Raw genomic sequence first — 22,072 nt, forward strand, 5'->3', positions numbered from 1 at the left:
AAAGACTATAATGTGAGTTAATACACACATTAAAGTAATTGGGTATGTGTGCTGTCCATGGATGTATTATCTATCCAAGTGCTAGGACATCACTGTGTGTATTATTATTGTTTTATGATGCCCCATTTAGATTAATAATTAATGCCTGCAACAAATCTGCCACGTGTAACTACATCTTAATAACTGGATGCTTGGTTGCTGTCTGTGGCGAAACCAACCTCGCCACGGTGTTTTGGAGGGGCCTGGCTACCAGCCTCTTGCCCCAGGATTATGGCCCATACTAACTTTGAAGGAGAAGACAGACCGGCCGCACAGCTTAAATCTGTGGAACTGTTTGGGGCAGGAAAGCCATGCTTGTGGTCGGCCAAATGTGACTTTCATGGAATTCGGGAACCCCTGCTCGGATCTGGGTGATTTTTGGATATGTTGTTCACCCAGATCAGAGCTATCCATGGATGTATACATTATGGGGATATGTGGGGTTTTGAGGTGTGTGACAGAACCATCTGTCTTTGGAATTGCAGTGTATGTTATGTGAGGGTACCCAGATAGCAAATTTTATTCGTGTAGTCTGAGTGCCATTCACCTAATAATATGCACTCAGACTTGAGCTATCTGGGGATATGTTAAATGTCTGTGTTTACTGTAAGGGTTGTGACATTGTATGTTTAAATGGTGATTTCTGTCCTGTTGTCCCCACATGTGTATTGGCGATTTCCCTTTGTCTTGAGAGATAATTGAATTACTCCTCGGGTGCCTCCAGGGCAGAGATGAGGAAACCATGATGCATTGTGGGGATGTATTGTGTCTGTGTATCCTGAATTGCTGCATATCTGTCCTGTGTCACAGTCTTCCTTCTGGTCCCCTAGGGGCGTGTCCACCAGATGGGGACCTGCATAAATATGGGCGGGTAGCCCTCAATAAAGAGTTCCTATTTTACCCTTTATCATGTTGAGGCTGATGTTTGGGTAACTGATCGACGCTGGGGATTGCTATACGCTGAAGATTTGCTATACTCCCCTGGCTATAACTACGAGCTCTTGTAAGAGCTGTTCCTGCTCTCTGGACTTAGGAGAGGTTGACCCACTGGAGCCTGGAGCCTTGTCGTAGGTCCAGGGTGGGTAGGAGACGGTGAGGCCTCAACCAAGCTTCGGCGGTTCGTGGGGTCTGCAGCGCTTACGGTGTCAAGTGGAGTGCTTGGAGTCCTCGGGAAACACTAGGAGCATCTATCAACGGAGGTACCCGGTCGGGGTGCTAGGAGATCCGTCACTAGCCCACTAGTCTTAGGCTAAATTCACATATGTGTTCAGAGATCCGACAGAGAACAGCCTGCCAGAGCTCTCTGAATCTGACATTGCTGGACAGTACTGGAATGCCCCCTGGCCCCATTAAATATGCTGCACAGAAGGTTTTGTCCGGCCGATTCCGAGCATTCTATTGTCTGTGTGTGGGTGGCAAAAATATTCATATGTCCTTATGTTTTATAGATCAGTTTTATTGTTCGCATGCAAAAATGATTGTTTATCGGCAGCAGATCGTGATGTGTAAACACGATCTCCTGCAGGCAAACAACCAGTCCTTATGGGGAAGAGTGATGGCATTAGTGATCGCTCCTCTCCATTCTCTGGAGGAGATCGCTGCATGTAAATGCAGTGGTCTCCTCCGCTAGCGATCACCAGATTGTAGGGAAGGAACTCCCATGTAAAGAGACCTTAAGTTTTCTGTGGTAGCCTCAAACTGCTCAGTCATTGCTTTTGCATATTAACATTTTTTATCTATTGCTGTGCTTGCTTCTCCACGTTATGCTAGTCTACTTTCCAAAAGAAAAGGAAAACTGTCTCATACGAGGAATCCAGCTCTTTCTGAGGAACATGAGGTATGCATGAGGTGGATCGTAAGCCAGTCAACATTCCTCTGGGTTTCTGGGAAAATAATATGAATGATAGGCACATCTTACATCCGCTAGCATCAGATAGGCTTAGGAAAGATAATTTAAATATATTTCCTAGAAACCCAGAGGTGCATTGTCTGGCCTACAATACTCTGCAAGCATATTACTCATACTATGCTCTCTCCGTAATGAGAAAGAGTGTCTTTCTCTTTCCCTGTCTCTCTTTCTTGGGTAGAATTGATTCATGACCAAACCGTATTTTTTCAAAAATTTTGCAAACCTGAAACAAACTAAATCTTAAAAGGTTCACTCATCTCTACCATTTAATTGCAAAACTAGCAGCATACACAGTAGTCAAGGAAGAGAGGCTGAGAAGAAGAATTCAGATAGGCAGCTGCAAAGTTTACAGTAATCTCATTTCTGTATAGAAGAGATCCCTTAGCTCTACAAATTATTTTACTGCAGCTATGACTACTTACACTAGTGGTGTTTAGGAGGACCTACTAACTAATGTGAGGTCCATAACAGGACCAGCAGCCAAAGTAGGTTAAAGCTGGCTGTTCACGCACTGACTCATGCTAGAGAACAAGTACATGCATAGGACTGTACATACAGCTCAATGCACTGTGAAATACACTTCCTTCTGCTCTGTCAAACATCTTAGATGGTGGAGTCGTAATTGGCAAGTGGACAACTCCAGTTGGAGAAGGTGTAAGTGCAGTGTAATCATTTTTCATTGTACTGAACTGCATGGAGCTGAGCCACTGTATCTCAGCCTGCTTTGTTAAAAAAATGTGTATTATAGATTTGCTGTCTCTGATATATAGTTTTTTGTGGGGAAGAGGGGTCAGAATATATGTTTTAAAGCCTTATGACCTTGACATTTTAAGACCCTAGCAATAAACCTGGCTGTTAGCGTTTAAGAGACCCAGCAATAGTGCTAAAAATATTTGGTTGGGCTGCTTCTGGCGAGCATGAGATTAACTTTTGTCCCCGGGCCCATGAGTCGATACGCCCTTTCCTCCTGCTTCTGCCTCTGTCTGGTTTATTTACCTTTTTAATGTCAAAGAAACGGAGGCTGGAGAGATTCCCTAAATGGACTTGAAACAAGTGCATAGATGCGTTTGATGGATTTCTATGTAGGATAAATCCCAGGAAAACAACAAAAAATGTCCAGCACTGAGATAAATAAGTCTTCAATCTTTATTCCATAAATCTCTTTGACTTCTAGGATAAATCCCAACATGTGCATTGGACAAAATAACCTAAATATTGGGTTTATCATACTTTAGTTAGTCCAGTGCAGAGGGTTCCACGTTTTATGCTTTTTTTTTCCTGCTGTTCTGACGATTTTTAAAGTAATTTATTAATAAAGAAGTTGGATTTTATTAAGGGGTACTGGTCAAAGAGTAGTCTTTGGGCTACTATGATTGGCATCAGAAGGAATGCCGTGGACACATGCACCCATTTTTTTAATTCTTCATAACTCTCTGGGTCACCCTTTGAACTTTTCTATAGGCAGATGTGGTGTATGGAGGGAGACGTATTTTTGAGAGTATTAATGTATTTGACAGGTCTCCGATTTAGGTATTTTATGTTGTTCTGATTAACATATCCTATAATTTCATTCTTCCTGAGACTTCTTTTTCCCTAATCATAAAATATCACCTGTTTGGGGCTCACAGAGTGTCAGTCGTGCAGTTTGAAATGTAATGCTCTGGAATAATGATACTGTCCATTGAGCCATTATCAGTGAGACTTTCACGTCTATGACTCAAAAGCTCGGGCATATGTCATGATGACCTCTGATTCAGTCATTCATCCTATAATCTGCCTCTGTATTAGCAGCAGATCGGCGCACATTGTGTCTTGTTCTAAGGAGCTCAGCATGACAACTTTCCTGCGAATATGTCATCCTGTCTAGGAAGCCTTAGCGAGACAGGAGGAAAGACAGCTTCCTGGAAATAAGGGATAGAATAGTACAATAATCTTACAGAAATTGAGGGAAATTGATTTCTATGGTTGCATCTGATTTACATACGTATTAGCATAGTGATCTCATTGTGATGCAATTGTGTATTATGTTACTTTGCATACTGTTTTTAGGTGCATGTATGATGCAATACTACAATTTTTTCTGCATAAATAGAAAAATCAAACATTTTTTTTCCCCTGACCATACCTTCTACCTTTAAGGTGATGACCAAGATTTTACTATTGATGGCCATTCTTCAGTAACCAGTGGACAGAACTGGTTACTGCAATGCTGCTCCCATTGAGGTGGACCGGCTCCATCCACTACACTATGGATGGAGCTGTATAGTCGCTCTGGTGGGGTGTAGGGTGTCAGATCCCTTTGAATCAGATATTAATGGTCTATCCTATGGATAGGCCATCTATAGTAAAATCCTGGACAACTAATTTAAAGGGCTTTTCTGGTACTGAAATATTGATGACCTATCCTTAGTATTGTCCAATAAACAATGATGGAGGCAGCATGTCCGGTACAAAAAGATCCCTTTATTGGGAGCCGCTAAAGTGAATCACCGTGCAAAAGGTTGTTACGTTTCGGCTAACACATAGCCTTTATCAAACACCAAGTGTAATACAAAATATCCTGTTTAAAAACCCTTAGCCACTCCCACATTCATGGTCGTGGCCAATTACATATTCCAATAGCAACTCATTATGTCTCAGGTGTGTATGTGCACCTTGTGATATCGAGGCATAAATCCATGTAATACATAAGATCCGGTCACAAGCATACCTTCCAGCGCGTCCCTCGACATCCAATGCGCATGTCCGGGTAGGAGGGGCCATGTACTCACGTGTTCATCCTGAGTCACATGATCACGGGCTAACACGCCCATGTGATCACGTGACGCCGGAGCTCCTCCTCATCTCCACCCTGTCAGCGCCATGGTGTTGCCAGGGACGCGCAGAGGACCTCCCGCCCCCGTTCAAATCGTCTGTGTAGCTATCCCATATAAACGGGCCGGCGATTATAATCGAGGGCGGCCGATTCCTCAATTGCGTGAATCACGAAGTAATGCTGGTCGGAATAAAAACCAGTGAAAATAAGTGCCTAAGAAATTAGTGAAAAAAACTGTCATCAATTAAAAACACTATACAGATTACAGATCACTCCACATGTCACTAGGGTCACTTATACATTCCCCACATGGAAATCCAGATTCATCCCATAGGTCTGGAGTGCCCTCATTTCAAAGATCCATTTCAGCTCCTTTTTGCGTAGGATCCGATCCTTATCTCCCCCACGTCTCATCTTGCCGACTGAATCTATGATTCGGAACCTAAGTTGGTTGACCGAGTGTCCACGTTCCAAGAAATGTTTTGCCACAGGTTTATCAATTTGGGCCCTTCTGATATTACTTTTATGAGAGTTAATCCGTTCATGGGCTTCCATTGTGGTCTCACCTATGTAGATGAGACCACAAGGACATGTGATCATGTATATTATGTCACGTGATCTACATGTAAATAAATCTTTGATTTTGTAAATTTTACCACTATAGGGATGGGCAAAGGTATCTCCCTTCACCATGTTGCCGCAATTGCAACAACCAAGGCAAGGGTAGCACCCCAACCTCCTTGGTGCCAGATACCTTTGTCCATCCCCCCGAGGTTCCCCAACCTCTGTTTTCACCAACTTGTCACGCAAGTTGGCACCTATCCTTAGTATTGGTCATCAGTACCAGATCAGAGGGAATATGACTCCTGCCACAGAAACAGTGGCACGCCAGAATTAGCACAGCTTCATTCACTGCTTAGTGGCCTGGACATAAGCTGCAAAGTTCTATTCAAGTGAATGGATAGGTCATCAATATTTAAGTACCAGGACAACCTTTTAACCTTTTAAGGTGCTGCTACTCTTAAAGGAGGGGGAACAGTTTTTTTTTTTTTTTTGACTGGTAAAATTAGCCATGAAATGAATGTGTACTTACAAGGGTTTTGTTTTTTATAGGGGGAAAGTGGCATGTTTTGCTTGCATTTTTATTCAGATATTTTATTCCTATAGAGAAATCTTTGGGAAAACACGTGAAAAATAGCACACTCAGAGTGTGCTGTGAATTGATAAAAAATGTAACAGAAACAAAATTGCCAGGAAACCTATTTTTTAAAGGCCTCTACAAAAAATGCAGTGTTGGTAGGACATTTTACAATTTCCTATTGGCCAACATCTGACAAAAAAGAGGGCTCGTTTTTTGCAGGGCGATCTGTAGTTTTTAGTGATACCGTTAAGGCATGTGTACGACTTTTTCAGCACTTTTTATTAAATTTTTTTGGAAAAATTATTTTGATGTTTTTTCCTTTACGCTGTTTACCGTATTGGATATATATTTTATAGTATGGGCATTTTTCTACATGGCGATGCTTATGATGTTTTGGGGAAAGAAAGGGTGATTTCATTTTTTTTAGATATATATATTTTTTTTACAGTCTATGAGCATTTTACTATGTGTTCCGATGGATCCCCACTGGCAGGGTCTTCATAGGAACATAGCTGCAGCAGCCTCAGATAATTTAGGAGGACCTAGGCTGCCACAGGGAATGAATGGATCCCCTATCCTCACTTTTCAGCCTTTCGATGTTGTGGTCACATTTGACCACAGCATCTGAATGGTTAAATATCTGTGATCAGTGTTGTGGCTTATTACAGACACTAGTTCCTGGCCCCTACTGTTTGAAACAGCAGAAACCTGGTATATTTAAACAGACTACTTCCACCGTAAATGTATTGCAGCAGTAGTCTAAGGGCTGTTTCACACGAGCGGATGCCGTGCGTGACATCCGCTCTGTGAATGACAGCCAAGACCCGATGCGGACAGCAGAAGCACGGAGCATTAACATGACTGATAATGCTCCGAGCCTCTCTGTGATCTCTTTACTACGAAATCACAGTGAGATAAAGTTGTCACTGTGATTTCGTAGTAAAGAGATCACAGAGAGGCACGGAGCATTATCAGTCATGTTAATGCTCTGTGCTTCTGCTGTCTGCATCGGGTCTTGGCTGTCATTCACGCAGCGGATGTCACGCACGGCATCCGCTCGTGTGAAACAGCCCTAAGGGTTAACTGGTATATTAACACAGTAGTACAGTGCTTTGAATTGAACTGGTACATTACTGCAGTAGTACAATGTGTTGAACTGTGCAATTTTAAACAATAGCAAAATTGCAACAGTTTTTTTAAGAAAGAAAAAGGCACAATTGCTCAGCGTAACCAGAAAAATGTATAAATGTAGGCTGCGGTGCTGGGAATATACCTATAAAAGTTTTATGAACTGTGGAAGGTTGAGGTTTAAATGCTGGCTGCTGAAAAAATATGTTTCTGCAGGTAATGCAGGATTTTGTGATTATAGTGCATTACATGAAACTTTCCACCTGCTAGCAGCTGCCCTCCTGCTGATTCTGACAACACTAACTGACCCTATACTTTCCCTCTCTGATAAAACCCTCACTTTTATACCTATTAATTCAATCTACCTAACTAAATATATCCATAAACTATCCCTACAGCACACTAATATGGCTGGCCTGTGTCTGTAATTGCTATCTGCTAGACACATACAACACATGTCCTCTCACATGGGAGGCTAAGCTCGGGATGGCATCTGTGCTTCTGAACTAGCTCAGAGCCTGAAGAACCTGCCAAAATCCTGCCACTAATTGACCCACAGGCTATCAGCCTGTGAGCCAATCAGAGCAAGCCCCCCTCCCTCCCAGGGTCATGTGATCCTTCATTTTCATCCTTCAGCTCATCTCTAGTCAGTACTTTTCAGCAGTATTTATGAGTCAAAACCAGGAGTGGAACCTACAGAGAAAAGTATAATGGAAAGATGTGTGCCTTGTGTTTTGGACCTTGGCCTTGGTTTTGGCTTACAGAAACTTATGAGACATACTGACCAAATACGATGTGAAAATGGCCTTAAACTTAAAGGCTATGTATACCTTCAGGGGAATTTGTTTTATGATTGCATTTGTACTCATTTAGGGCATTAGTGATTACTCCTCTCCATACTCTGAAGGAGATTGCTGCATTTATATGCATTGGTCTCCTCCACTAATGATCAGCAGATTGTCGGGAAAGAACACTTCCCTCCCGATAATCTGCTGCTCTGTCGTACCATGTAAAGGGACCTAATGCCACATTCTTATCAGTAAGATAAGAATTGAGTTGAAACAAGTGTTTAGAGGTCAGAAATCAGAGATAGGAAGCTGCTGCCTGATGGAACAGAGTGAACTACTAGAGAATCTCAAGGCTGAACAGAGAAAGGGGCTCAACACTTTTAATAAAGATCAGTTGAAAAAATTATTTTTAGCTCAAAATAAGTACAATTCAATATTTAACAAAATTGCCCCAAAGGTGTACATAACCTTTAACTCCTTTCAATGCCTAAAAATTCAGTTCTGAGTCATGCACTTGGCTGTATTACAGCTAGGAACAAAAATAGGGCACCCATAGAAGTACATGGTGCTCCACTGTACCTCATATGCTTCCGATATATGATTCCAGTGGTGGTCTTTTTTTTCCATCAAATTCCATACACATCTAGCAGAAGAAAAATGGTGGCATTCTCCATGTATGCATCTCCCTCATGTAGCACCATGCAGGACTATATGCTCTTCGGTACAACCCAGGGTGCTGAGCAATGGATTAATGACACTTCAGGGCAGCAGCTGTCCCTCTACCTGTCTCTAATGTGGAGGAACACTGTGGGGGTAGCAGGGGGATTTAATAGGTAAGCACTGTTTTTTTGGGTTTTTTCTTCTTCTTATAACATTCCTTGCTTTCATGCAAATTTCAGAAATCAGGTTCAACCCCATTATATACACTAACTCAATGACAAAGTGCTCCTGGGATTAGTGTAAAATATTAACTATTACAAATAATGCAGAATTGCCACATTTCATCATACTATGTACATTATAGTAAGCCTTAAAGTCATAGTTTTTCTTTTATTACCCTCCTTTCCCCCAATCCTTGGTATCTAGACAACTTCCCCATGATTCATCATTATTTGTATTATATTTATGGGTCAAATATTTGAACATTTGGAACCTGCCATTTATTGTAACATCTGATACTGGTTTAGGATTCATTACACTTCTGTGACATCCACCTCTGGCAATGTAACACCAGACATTTCTGGATTCACTTTCTGCTTTTCCCTTAAGCTATGTGATGATGGTAGTAGTACTCATATAGGGGTTGAGCTGTGAACACAGGGGTGATGATTTCATTCTCATATGTGAAACTCATTCAATTTGCATAACTTAATTTAATGTATAACAAAAAAAGTCCTTGACTATTTGACAAAATGCATGGACTTGGTGTCATTCTTCTGCTCTTGCTCCTCTAACCACTACCTAACAAAACTAGAGATGAAAAATGTTTACGGGCAGTTTTTTGCGTTCCGTATACGGAACCATTTATTTCAATGGTTCCGCAAAAAAAACTGAATGTATTTCGTATGCATTCCGTATTTCTGTTTTTCTATTGAAAATGTTATGCCCAGACCAATTTATTTTTCTATGTAATTACTGTATACTGTATATGCCATACGGAAAAACGGAACAGAAACGGAAACACAACAGAAACAAAACAAAAAGAAACGATGGATCCGTGAAAAACGGACCGCAAAACACTGAAAAAGCCATACAGTCGTGTGAAAGAGGCCTAATCCATGGCACCCAGGGCTGCCTGCCCTTGTCTCAGATAATTTTGGTTAGGACATATGGGGAATTTTTCATTGGCTGTATTCTAGAAAAAGTTGCACATTTTTGGCCACATTTTGTGCAAAAATTGTGCCTTTTTGTGATTTTCAGCCACTGTTGCCACTTTTCCAAAAAGTTGGTGGAATATAAAACTCCAGTCTTAATAAATTGTCCCCTGATTGTTTTATGTCAAGCAGTCTCAAGAAAAAAATTATATTTTCCTCCCTGTAGCATTTGTGTGCTCCTGATTACTGCACTGTGGTTTTAATGAACACTACGTCTCATGTGTAGAACAAATTTATGTGTGAACCTTGGCCTGAATAAGATAATGATTAAAATTACTAGCTGTTTATGGATCCCTTTAGATACTGTATCTTCTAGATAATATCGTAAGTAATATTTTCTGACATTGATTCTGATCCCCCCCCAACTAATTTCACCTCTACTTCTGTAACCACCATCTGCTATTCATCACAACCAAGAAGGTTCACATGGCAGGTTCTTCCCTTGTGGCTCAGTTAAAGCAGATTAGTCACTGGGGTTTTGAAGTGTACATTGGTCATCTTCCATTCATCTTCACCCAAATCAGCTGTTGTGGGACATGTTTTTCAAGTTCAACCACTAGGTTGTCTTTGATATGATTATCTTTCCAATGTCCTCTTCTATAAATGGCTGACTAGCAGAGAAGGTTTATCACCTATCCACAGAATCGGTGATAAAATTCATTGGCTCTGGGCTTTACCCAGTCGCTATTATGAGGGACCCAAGGCCTGCATTTCTTCTATCCAGTATATCCATGGTGAGAAGTTGTTTTTGGGGGCAGTGGCTCAGTGGTTAGCACTGTTGCCTTGCAGCTCTAGGGTCCCAGGGTCGAATCCCAGGGATACATCTTCATGGAGTTGTATGTTTTCCACATGTTTATTTAGGTTCCCTCCCACACTCCAAAAAAAGACATACTGTTAGGGAATACAGATTGTAAACCCCACTGGGTACAGTGAGAGATGACAATGTCTGCAGAGTGCTTCAGAATATTTCAGCGTTAGATAAGCATGAGAAATAAAATATGTGGTGGTCCAACATGTATACGGCTGTGTGGTAGTTATGAATACATGCTTTATAAGAGACATTAGAAGATTTTATATATATAACATAGCAAGAACGCATGGAGACCAGGCAGGGGCGCCAGGGGATCCGTGAGATGGGTATTGTTGCTTTTTAAAGTTTAGAACATCACTCTTTAGCTACCTTCACACGTTGAGGCTTCTGCATTTTTTTTTCTCTCGGATTCTCATGTGCAAAAAGCACAACATAAGACACTACCAGTAAGAGTATGAGAGTAGATAAACCTCATGTATATTTTGCTTTTATTCCGTGCGGAAATTGACCTGCTATGCAGATTTTGAAATCCACACCATGTCAGTTCTTTGTGTGACTTTTGGTGTGGATTTCAGCCTTTTTAATTGAAGGGTGAGATATGAGGCAACAAGTAGCACATGCAGATTTTGATGCTGATTTGGTGCAAAAATGCACAAAAATCCGCATGGAAATTTGTGTGGAATTTTGGGGTTGTTCTTGTGACGGATCAGAAGAAGGAAAAAATAAACGCCCCTGTTGCTCCTAGAGGCTCATTTTCATATATTAAAACATCACTTTTCTCAGCAATGCGGGCATATATGAACATGGGACCACAGATGCCTTCAGCTGCCAAGCGCAAATATAACAGGTCAGCCAGTGTCATAGGGACAAATCTGCTGACAGATGCCCTTTAAGTAATTATTTGCAAGTGAACAGACCTATCTCAGGCCTCTGTGCTCTTTCCAAGACATAGACCTTTGGAGACGGGCCTATGCAACCGGCGGCTGCACCCCAGGGCCCTCTATATAACGCGTCCCAGGTGTAGGAATTGCTGAGTGGTGTAATAGTGTGGGCCCAAATGTCTCTTCATGTGTGTCGTGGTGCTCCTACCTGGATACCGCTGGACCCAGGCTTTGGCTCCGAAGCAATAAATAGGGGGAATAATTGAGGGATTAAGGAAGAACTCGAGTCCAGACCTTGAGATGAAGTTCAATGGCAGCTTTACTGTCACGGAAGGTATGTCATCAGGGAAATAACCAAATACAGGGAAAACAAACAGAACAATAGACTAGGCCCAAAAGCTAGGGAGAAATGCTCACCTCCTAGCGATCCCTGAAACTTTCCCTGCACTGCTGTGCACATGTGCATACCCTTATGGTGGATATGCACATGCCCTCGTGCCTACATCTATATACCCTGGGAAAACCCTGAGCATAAGGAAAAGGGGAAGAGGCGACCTGCTTCCTCAAGCAGGAGGAAGCAAGCGTCTCCCTAGAGGCCTAGACAAAAGACAACAAGGGAAGAAACAGAGAGGACTTATCTTGAGCTGAGCTGGAGCAGACAATCCACAACACATCCAGAGCCCACAGGAATAAACTATAACTCGCACAGGCCACTGGGAGAAGGAGGAATAAATAGCCTCGCTAACAATCAACCCTGTACACCCGAGGGAAGGTGGATCCAGCTCAACTCAAACCAAAACAAAGAGAAGAGTCAAACATGTACAGCCAGCCTGGCAGATTTCCGCACATTCACAGGGCAAGGGGTGACAGTACCCCCCCTTCTACCGGTGACCTCCGGACACCCCGGACCAATTTTCTCCGGATGTGCCCTGTGAAAGGCCCTCACCAGGCTAGCACTAACATCAGAAGCCGGAATCCACATTCTTTCCTAGGGACCGTATCCCTTCCAGTGCACTAGGTACTGGAGGGAACCCCGAAGAACACGTGAGTCGAGAATCCTAGAGATCTCAAACTCTAAATTGCCATCCACCAGGACAGGAGGAGGTGGCAATGGAGATGGTTCCACAGGTTCCACATATTTCTTCAGTAAGGCCCTGTGAAACACATTATGGATCTTCCAGGTCTGCGGAAGATCCAGACGGAACGCCACTGGGTTGACCACAGCAGAGATTTTGTAAGGGCCAATAAATCTTGGACCCAGTTTTCAAGACGGTACCTTGAGCTTAATGTTTTTAGTGGACAACCACACCGAATCACCCACACACAGGTCCAGTCATACGTCTGCTGTCAGCCATCCATTTATATCTTTCACCCATCTTTTCCAAATTAACTTGGATCTTCCACCAGATAGATGACAAGATGGAAGAGAATCTCTCCTCTTCTGGCATCCCAGAAGATCCAGTCCCAGAAAAAGTACCAAACTGTGGGTGAAAACCATATGCGCCAAAAAATGGCGACTTATCAGTGGACTCCTGTCTACGGTTATTCAAGGCAAATTCGGCTAGAAACAAGAACGAGGACCAGTCATCCTGGTTCTCAACAATAAAACACCTCAAATACGTCTCCAGGTTTTGGTTAGTGCGCTCTGCCTGACCATTCGACTGGGGATGAAAAGCCAAAGAGAAAGACAGTTAAATTCCCAGACAAGAGCAAAACGCCCTCCAAAACCTGGAAACAAATTGCATCCCCCTATCAGACACCACATCAGAGGGAATGACATGAAGTTTTACAATGTTATCGATAAAATATATCGATAAATATATCTGAGCGAGAGTTTTGGCATTGGGCAAGCTAGGGAACGGTATAAAGTGGGCCATCTTACTGAAGCTGTCCACTACCACCAAAATCCCAGTTTTCCCAGAGGAACTCAATAAATGGGTAATAAAGTCCATGGACAAAGGAAGAAGGGATCCTGAAGGCTGAGTGTGAGCCACCTTCGCACGTGCACATGTCTTACAAGCTGCCACATAACCCTCCACACCCTTGCGCAACCCTGGCCACCAGAATCTCCGGGAAATAAGATCTATGGTGGATTTGCTTCCAGGATGTCCCGCAAGGACTGTATCATGATGTTCCTTGAACACCTTGTATCGCAGTTCAGCAGGAACAAACAACTTGCCTGGAGGACAGGAATCAGGAGCCTCCTCCTGGGCCCCCAACACCTCCATCTCCAACTCGGGGTGCAGAGCAGAAACCACCACCCCATCAGCCAAAATCGGAGAGGGATACTCTGAATCACTCCCCCCAAGAAAACTTCATGACAACGCATCTGCCTTGACGTTTTTAACCCCAGGGCGAAAGGTGACCACAAAATTGAACCTAGTAAAAAACAGTGACCACCTAGCCTGTCTAGGATTTAAGCGCTTAGCAGACTGCAGGTAAACTAAATTCTTGTGGTCAGTATATACCGTAATAGGATGAGTAGCCCCTTCCAACCAGTAACGCCATTCTTCAAAGGCCAATTTAATGGCCAGTAATTCTCTATCTCCTACATCATAATTTCTTTCAGCGGCAGAGGGTTTTTGGGAGAAAAAAGCACACGGATGCCATTTGCTAGGGGAAAGACCCTGCGACAGAACTGCTCAGACCCCCACTTCTGATGCATCAACCTCTACAACGAGGTTGCGTCAGAATGGGAGCAGACGCAAAACATTTCTTAATAGCAGAAAAGGCCTGTAATGCCTCATCCGACCAGACAGAGAGGTCGGCGCCTTTTTTAGTCATATCTGTCAAAGGTTTTACAATGGTGGAATAATTCAAGATGAATTTTCTGTAGTAATTGGTAAAACCCAAAAACCGCATCAGAGCTTTCTGATTCTCAGGTCGGTCCCATTCCAGTACCGCCCGGACCTTTTCGGGGTCCATACGAAAACCAGAGTCAGAAAGCAGGTATCCCAAAAACGGTAGCTCCTGGACACCAAATACACATTTTTCCAATTTTGCATACAATTTATTCTCCCGAAGGATTGACAACACCTGTCTCACATGATCCTGATGGGTCTCCAAATCGGGTGCGTAAATTAGTATGTCATCAGGATAAAAAACAACAAACCTTCCCATTAAATGATGGAAAATATCATTGACAAATTGCTCAAAGACTGCTGGCGCATTAGTTAAACCAAAGGGCATGACAAGATTCTCGAAATGACCTTCGGGTGTATTGAAGGCCGTTTTCCTCTCATCTCCTTCCTTTATTCTGATCAAATTATAGGCTCCTCCTAAATCCAACTTGGAGAACACCTTGGCTCCGACAATTTGATCAAATAGATCAGAAATCAAAGGAAGGGGATACGGATCACGGACCGTAATAAGATTAAATTCCCGGAAATCCAAACACTGTCTAAGTGATCCGTCTTTCTTTTTTACGAAAAAGAACCTGGCGGCCACAGGGGACTTGGATGGCCTAATATGTCCCTTTGCCAAACTCTCTGCAATATACTTTCGCATAGCCTCTCTTTCGGGTTGGGAAAGGTTGTACAGCCGAGATTTTGGCAGTTTAGCTCCAGGGATGAGATTGACCGGACAATCATATTCTCTATGGGGGGACAGCTCCGGAGCTCCACCCTCCGAGAATACGTCCGCAAAATCAGAGAGAAACTGAGGTAGGACCGTAGTTGACACCCCTGAGATAGAAGCACGGAGACAGTTGTCCGTACAAAATTCACTACAGCTACTGATTTGTCTTGTTCGCCAGTCAATAGTAGGGTTATGCTTTATCAACCATGGTAAACCTAGAACCATCGGAGCAGGAAAGCCCCTCATAACAAAACAAGAAATAGACTCAACATGTGAATCACCCATCCTTAACGGAATGTCATGAACAATATGACTAAGACTCTTTTATAAGAGAGGGGAGGAATCAATAGCAAACACTGGTATTACCTTTTCTAATGCGCTAGTTCTAAAACCAAAATTTTGGAGAAAATGAAAGTCAATAAGGTTTACCCCCGCACCATTGTCAACAAATACCTCAAAATCAAAATTTCCTTAGTCTAGCGCCACCATGGCAGGCAGGAGAAAACGGGTATTGCAGGGAGAATGCATATTAGCTTGCTCAGACTCCCCATTTACACTACCAAGAGTCAGGGAGGTTTTTTCTTTCTCTTTATGTGAATACCTCCGTAGTTTTTCATTACCGTTTTGAGGTTTAACAAAAGGACACACATAAACAAAATTACCTTTTTTACCACAGTAGTAACATAACTTATTCAGCTTCCTAAAATCCCTATTACCTGAGCGAAAGGAAACCTGACCCAACTGCATAGGCTCCTCTCCTGCCCCAGATTTAAAAGTCATATCACCCCGGGGACTAGGTGAGACGGATCCACTTACAGACGGGACCCCCCACTCGAGAGGAATCTTATACCTTTCTCTAAGACGTCTATCAAGCCGCACTGCCAAAGACATGGCTGTCTCCAATGAATCGGGGTACTCATGAAAAGCAAGGGCATCTTTCAACCTCTCAGATAGCCCCTGACAAAACTGACTCCGGAGTCCAGGATCATTCCACCCCGAGTCCGTTGCTCATCTTCTAAATTCTGCACAATACGACTCCCCAGTACGTTCTCCCTGTAACAAACTGCACAGCTTCGATTCAGCCATAGAGACCCGGTCTGGGTCATCATAAATCAATCCCAAGGCTCTAAAAAATTCATCCATCGACCGGAGGGATGGTGAACCGGTCGGCAGAGAAAAAGCCCAGGACTGCGCGTCCCCTTTGAGCAGATATATAATGATCCCCACTCTTTGATTCTCGTCACCAGATGACATTGGCCGCAGACGAAAATACAACCTGCAGGACTCCCTGAACTGTATAAAGTCATCACCACCCCCTGAGAACCTATCAGGAGAGCGACTTTAGGCTCTAAGCAGACCTGTTTTCCTCCAATGGCGCCAGACGCCAGAGCATTCTGACACCATGCAACAGAACTGCGGAGATCAGCAACCTCCAGCGATAATCCCTGCATGCGATCAGCCAAAGCATCCATAGCCTCCATTTTGCAAACAGCAGGGATATGACAGTTTTATGGCAGGTTATTATGTCACGGAAGATATGTCAGCAGGGAAATAACCAAACACAGGGAAAACAAACAGAGCAATAGACTAGGCCCAAAAGCTAGGGAGAAAGGGTCGCCTCCTAGCGATCCCTGAAGCTTTCCCTATATACACATGTGCATACCCTTATGGTGGATACCCTCGTGCCTACGTCTATACCCTGGGAAAACCCTGAGCAGAAGGGAAAGGGGAAGAGGCGACCTGCTTCCTCAAGCAGGAGGAAGCAAGCGTCTCCCTAGAGGCCTAGACAAAAGACAACAAGGGAAGAAACAGAGAGGACTTATCTTGAGCTGAGCTGGAGCAGACAATCCACAACACATCCAGAGCCCACAGGAATGAACTATAACCCACACAGGCCACTGGGAGAAGGAGGAATAAATAGCCTCGCTAACAATCAACCCAGTACACCTGAGGGAAGGTGGATCCAGCTCAACTCAAACCAAAACAAAGAGAAGAGTCAAACATGTGCAGCCAGCCTGGCAGATCTCCGCACATTCACAGGGCAAGGCGTGACATTTACTTGAGTAAACGTTTTCCCAAAACAGATTTCAGGCATTATCTTGGTTCCAGCAGGTTTTAGCATTAAAATGGCAGGAAAACTCAACTCTGCTATATCTGACTCTGCTGTCCTGACAAGCTTAATTAGTGTCTTTGCTTTTTTCGTGATGGTCTGCTTAAATTTTTGGTCGGGTTTATGTTCAGCCAAGGGATGTGGTAGAATACGGTGAGCTCCAACATGGAGTCCCTACCAGCACACACACTACCACTAGCACTAGAACCAGTTCTAACTGGTCCCCACCCTTCCTCCAGAAAATTGGATTCGCCCACTTCTCTCCAGAGGGGGGTTAGAATGGAATGGTCAGCTCCATTCTACATAATTACAGCTCTGCCGAGTTTGCTGCCACCTGCTGGTGAGCCAGGCATATTACATGTTATAAACAGTTGCAAACATTATTATAGATGCACGTTATGGAGAGGACCTGGAACATAATGCATAGATGACTTTATGTTAGACCATTAAGGACAGTAGCAGGGTGTAGGAGTGGCAACACCACTCGGGGGTCTAACACCTACAAAAACAAAATAAACAAGGACTGGTCTGAAAAGTTCAGATCTAGAAATAAAAATGATTGAACATACCATAAGTTCCAGCCACACACCACTTTCATTACCTTCATCCCCTCACATAATACAGTATTTCTTTTCATATGAGAGAATTTCTCCTCACCTTTCCTCGAGTCATATACTAGATTGCAGCCAGCCTTGCCATAGATTGAACATGGCATTGTTTACCTTGGCTGCAGTCTTTATTTTAGCCCAGGGAGCACACAGTATATATAAATGATGCTCTGTGTGAACACGCAAGATCTGCTGGAGTTCCAGACAATTAGGTCACCTAATGCACTTGCAGCTGTCTGATGCATTGATCTTCTGTGCTGTCTGGAGCAGGACATCCTTATAACCTGCAGCATGTTCTCATTCATTAGTTTCTTAGAAGAGCAATCCCCCGCAGTGCTGGCCATGTCGGATATCTTTCCTTTATTATTGGCTGATTATAAAGCCATTGGCTTGTGCACAAAGACGATATTCAACTCATGTACGCCTCAGCATCCAGTATAAAAGACTTACCATGCTTATTACACATACCTTGGGAATTTCTGTGCTGGACCAGCTCATATACTGCCCGGATCTCATGGCTCCTGCTGACAGGTTGCTCATGCTAAGCTAAGCTGAGTGTAGATGTCATATTTCATATCTTGCATCACTTTTATTTAAACATGATTTATTTATCTGCATAGCCTTACCAGATAGAAATGACAGATATCCAGAATAAATTCATCCTTATGATCCACTATTTCTTTAAAGGGGTTTTCCATCTCAGACATTAATGGCATATATGCCTCCAGAGTCAGATCGGTGCGGGTCCCACCTTAGGGACCAGCTCTTATGTCCAGAACAAGCCCCCCAAAGTAAAGGAGAACGCACCTTGCAAGCTACTCTCCATTCACCGCCAAGGGGGTTCTGAAAATAGCAAAGCGCTGGCTCAGCTACTTCTGGTAGTTCCATACCCATGAATGGAGAGGTGGCCGTGGATACGCAGTGTCCTCTCCTTTCACCGCTATGGGACTTTTGAAAATAGCTAAGCATTCTCGCTTGTCTATTTTTAGAACTCCCATAGAAGTGAATGGAGAGGACACTGCGCATAAACGGAGCGCTCTCCTTTGCTTTGAGGGCCCTGTTTTAGAGATGGGAGCAGGTCCCAGAGGTGACATTGGTGGCTAGCTATATACCACCAATGTCTGAGATGAGTTTAACCCTTTAATGCCAGTATATTAGAAATGAGTACCTGGAACTTTAGCATGTAAATTTAATGTGTTTATTTTTGTGAATTTCGTGTTGATCATGGTGCTCCTCTTCAAGATTTGTATTTTTTAAACAAGATCATCAAGCCAAAAGCCACCTGTACAGAGGACTGCTGCATGTACAGTGGAAATCCGGGGTTTAAAAATGGCGCCCACTTGTGAATGAAGCAGGCGCCAAAGCTGCCGTGTTTCTACTTTTTTAAACAGCAGACGCCCGGTCTAAGGTCTGTGATTGGCAGTGACACCAATCGCAGACATTTAATAACCCCTCAGATGCCATGGTTAATTGTTACCATGGCATATGAGGTGGCTTTCCCTGGGAAAGCTGCGATTCTGGGGCCTGAACAGCTTCTCTCTTAAGGAACTGAGGCTGTTACAACTGTAATTTGTGCGGAGGCCTGCAGATGGCAGAGATCCATAAGAGCATAGCAAATCTCCAATACATTGCAATGGTAATTCATTGCAGTGTAAGCGTGAAGCAATATGAAGATGGCATATTCAAGTCCTCTAAGGGGACCTAAAAAAGGAAAACACATTTTTTTATATAAAATATAAAAAAATAAAATTAATTCTAATCACCACCCTTTCCTCATAATAATAAAAAAATAAAAATAAAGACCATAGGCATTGCTGTGTTCCAAACTGCCTGTACTATTGAAAGATAAACTTTTATTTATTCCTTACGGTGAACGCTGTGGCAAAACAAAAAAATAAAAATGGCCAAATCGCAATTTTTTGTTGCTTCACTTTCCCTGAAATAAAAGTGATCAAAAAGTCATCCACGCTCAAAAATGGTGTAATTAAAAACTATAGATCGCCCGCAAAAAATAACATCGTCAGAATATGGCAGTGCAAAGAAAAAAAGTTTTTTCACAAAGATTTATTTATTTATTAGTATTAAAACACAATAAAAACTATACAGATGTGATATTGCTGTAATTATACTGTCCCGGAGAAAGCCGGTATAATATAAAAAAAAAATATGGAAATGCAAAAACTTAACGCCCACCACAATTTTTTGTGATAATTAATAGTTGATGTACATAGTTTATTGCTTGTTTTAGATTTCATTATGAAACTTAGGGAAATAAATTAAAATATATAATACAGGGGGGCAAAATCTTCACCTGATTCACGAACAATCATTTGTTGGCTGAAATTAAGCAATAAACGACCACTACGGTTGACCCATGACCATGTTGTCTGAAAAGAAGTCAACTTTGTTTATATATTTTTTCCGTTATCTGTACAAAAAACTGTTGTTCAAAGAAAGATCGGTCATAGCCAAGAACTTGTTCTTGTTCCTAGAAATATCATTAATCCGTATCCAGTGTCATTGAATATGTTTAACTGACTGCAGTGGCCAATTTGGACTAAAATGTATATGACTGTTTCCGTAAAATGATCTTTCAGCAGAAGGTCATTCACTCAATAGTTGGTCAACCATGAACCTACTTCTGTTTAAAGGGATTCTGTCACCTCTTTTTACCCTATAGAGATGCGAACATGCACGGCTAGATCGCCGCTAGCATGTCCGCAATATGCCTGTTCCATATCTCTGAGTGGTTTTATTGAGTGTAAAAAATGATTTTATATATACAGTGGGATGCGAAAGTTTGGGCAACCTTGTTAATCTTCATGATTTTCCTGTATAAATCGTTGGTTGTTACGTTAAAAAATGTCAGTTAAATATATCATATAGGAGACACACACAGTGATATTTGAGAAGTAAAATGAAGTTTATTGGAGTTACAGAAAGTGTGCTATAATTGTTTAAACAAAATTAGGCAGGTGCATAAATTTGGGCACCACAAAAAAGAAATGAAATCAATATTTAGTAGATCCTCCTTTTGCAGAAATTACAGCCTCTAAACGCTTCCTGTAGGTTCCAATGAGAGTCTGGATTCTGGTTGAAGGTATTTTGGACCATTTCTCTTTACAAAACATCTTTAGTTCATTCAGGTTTGATGGCTTCCGAGCATGGACAGCTCTCTTTAAGTCACACCACAGATTTTCAATTATATTCAGGTCTGGGGACTGAGATGGCCATTCCAGAACGTTGTACTTGTTCCTCTGCATAAATGCCTTAGTGGATTTTGAGCAGTGTTTAGGGTCGTTGTCTTGTTGAAAGATCCAGCCCCGGCGCAGCTTCAGCTTTGTCACTGATTCCTGGACATTGGTCTGCAGAATCTGCTGATACTGAGTGGAATCCATGTGTCCCTCAACTTTGACAAGATTCCCAGTCCCTGCACTGACTACACAGCCCCACAGCATGATGGAACCACCACCATATTTTACTGTAGGTAGCAGGTGTTTTTCTTGGAATGCGGTGTTCTTTTTCCTCCATGCATAACGCCCCTTGTTATGGCCAAATAACTCAATTTTAGTTTCATCAGTCCACAGCACCTTATTCCAAAATGAAGCTGGCTTGTCCAAATGTGCTTTAGCCCACCTCAAGCGGCACTTTTTGTGCTGTGGGCGAAGAAAAGGCTTCCTCTGCATCACTCTCGCATACAGCATCTCCTTGTGTAAAGTGCGCCGAATGGTTGAACGATGCACAGTGACTCCATCTGCAGCAAGATGATGTTGTAGGTCTTTGGTGCTGGTCTGTGGGTTGACTCTGACTGTTCTCACCATTTGTCGCTTCTGTCTATCCGAGATTTTTCTTGGTCTGCCACTTCGAGCCTTAACTTGAACTGAGCCTGTGGTCTTCCATTTCCTCAATATGTTCCTAATTGTGGAAACAGACAGCTGAAATCTCTGAGACATCTTTCTGTATCCTTCCCCTGAACCATGATGGTGAACTATCTTTGTCTTCAGGTCATTTGAGAGTTGTTTTGAGACCCCCATGTTCCTACTCTTCAGAGAATATTAAAAGAGGAGGGAAACTTACAATTGACCCCCTTAAATACTCTTTCTCATAATTGGATTCACCTGTGTTTGTAGGTCAGGGGTCACTGAGCTTACCAAGCCAATTTGAGTTGCAATAATTAGTTCTAAAGGTTTTGGAATCAATAAAATGACAACAGTGCCCAAATTTATGCACCTGCCTAATTTTGTTTAAACAATTATAGCACACTTTCTGTAAATCCAATAAACTTCATTTCACTTCTCAAATATCACTGTGTGTGTCTCCTATATGATATATTTAACTGACATTTTTTATCGTAACAACCAACGATTTATACAGGAAAATCATGACTATTAA

The 22,072-nt window shown here is 42.5% G+C and overlaps 1 protein-coding gene across 1 annotated transcript in view; it reads left to right on the forward strand.

Moving 5' to 3' along the window:
* MORN1 (MORN repeat containing 1) overlaps positions 1 to 22,072 on the forward strand; it is a 489,262-nt gene that overhangs the window by 303,297 nt on the left and 163,893 nt on the right. The gene's annotated exons all lie outside the window — the stretch shown is intronic.

This window comes from Bufo bufo, chromosome 1, assembly GCF_905171765.1.
Source record: "Bufo bufo chromosome 1, aBufBuf1.1, whole genome shotgun sequence".
NCBI classification, from domain to species: Eukaryota; Metazoa; Chordata; class Amphibia; order Anura; family Bufonidae; genus Bufo; species Bufo bufo.